Raw genomic sequence first — 2,051 nt, forward strand, 5'->3', positions numbered from 1 at the left:
TAAAAGGACCGTCTACTCTGAAATGTTTTTCTGCCACAGGTGCTCTGTATCATCTTAAGTATATTTTATATCTTAAATATTTTGCATAATTTCATTCAATAAACACCCAAGATGTTCTGCAAGCCTTGCTTGACCTATTGCACATTTTCTTAAAATGAAGATGATCATCCTTTTTTTTTTTTTTTTAAAGTTAAAGAGCTTTTTGAGATCAGCCAGCCTTGTTTTTCATTTGAACTTAATCTGTAACTTAAAATGAGCAACTTCAAATGCACTTGAAAGGACTTAAGTTTTCAAAGAAGAGGAAGGATGGAGGCTAGTACAGAAAGCTATAGTTTCGATGAATATTATTGTATCACGGGATGCTATGGAAGTTCTCCTTTTTTCTACTGTTCTCTGCTGGTTTTGTACAACTCCATCCAGTGACTCCAAGCCCTGTTGCCCAAATATTATGTAGTTACCAGTTTTGTTTTCCCCTTTATGCACTGAATTTCACATGGTATTTTGTCTAGTTGGTCACAGTAATATCAGTGTAACTCTTCATAGTCAGCTTTTATTTTTATTACAAGTAATTAGTCACCCGGTCATTTACCTTCCTGTTCTCATTTACAGATTCTGCCTAAGAGGCCTTTCTGCTGCACACGGTCTCTGTTGTGCTTCATCTGCAGTGCAACTCTTAGCTAACCAGAGAAGAGCCAGGAGTAGGAAAGCAGATCAGTTACAGCAGCTTTACCAATAAGGTAGCTATGCAATTGCAGGAACCATGATCCTATTGACTGTGTCCTCTTTAAAAGACAAGGTAATGGCATAGCGCCAGTACGAGGAGACAGTCCTCATCACTTCAGCATGCATCTGTCAGAGGCTCCAGTCCACCCTGTCCTTAAAGATCCAGAGCACAGGTAACAGTTTCACACAACTTTTCGTACTGTGTTAGTTCAAGACTTTTAATGTAAGGTCTTGCATCTAAATGTATGTATCTGAGACAGCAAGACACAGGGGTCATGAAGGGGTCAATAGATATGCAAGAAAAACTGCCTTCCTTGAAATCTTATTTTACAAATTATTTAAAAATCTGGAAATTCAACTTAATGCTATGAAAACAGGTAGTGCCATTTTATCAAACTAACCTAAATTCTGCTTTGGTGTTGTAACAGCAGCAGATGAATCCAAACACATCAACTGCGTTAGTACTTTATCATGTTCGTCAAAACTTCTGCTAGAAAACAATGATTTCACTTGTTACATCCATGATCTTTACCACTGTGACCGCAGGCAGCGGGAAGGGTAGTCCTTGAGCAAAAACAATGGTAGTTTCACTCTGCATTATTTATAAAAAGGGGAAGAATAACTAATTCTCAAAAGCACCTCTGGGAAGTTCAAAACTGGAGGGAAGAAAAACACTATCCTAAGTCTTAATCTCATGTAACACAGCTAAAGAATAGCATAGAGTATCCCAACAGGTATCTGTCTTTTTTCATCCTACAGAACAGAAGCTATTAAGCCCTGAATAACTGTACTGGCAAAATGCTCTCGTTCCGTTGGGTCTCCAAGCAAAGCAACTTTGGAGAGGCCTGGCTGCTCTGGTCAGGCACTCCAGGCTTACCCAACTGCAGAGATTTTCTGTGGCCATTTCCTGCAGTACTTAGCAAACCTTTGCAACACTCTGCAGTTCCTTGAAATGGCACAACTTGATCTAACAGCTCACTGCTACCAAAAGGGGAAGAACTGGCTTCCATCCCTCTCCTCAGTGATGGCTGCATGTTCCCAATTTCATGCTAACTAGAGTTTGTTAGATGCTGAGTTGGGTTACTAACTCTCCAGAAGGCTACACTGGTGGAGCAAAGCAGACAGTCCTTACACATACTGCAACAATTGCAAGCTCATACAACCATACATAGAAAGCAGGAAAGACAAGACTTCTTTTGTAGTAATGTGAGGGCACTGAGACAGTTCAGTCATGTGCAAAAACAAGGGAAATCTAGGTGACCTAACTGGCACTTTGAGGCTACTTACCTTTACCAACCTTCTTCCTTGTTAACAGCATGTCAGTCCAT

Source organism: Netta rufina (assembly GCF_964035555.1).
Source record: "Netta rufina genome assembly, chromosome: 6".
NCBI classification, from domain to species: Eukaryota; Metazoa; Chordata; class Aves; order Anseriformes; family Anatidae; genus Netta; species Netta rufina.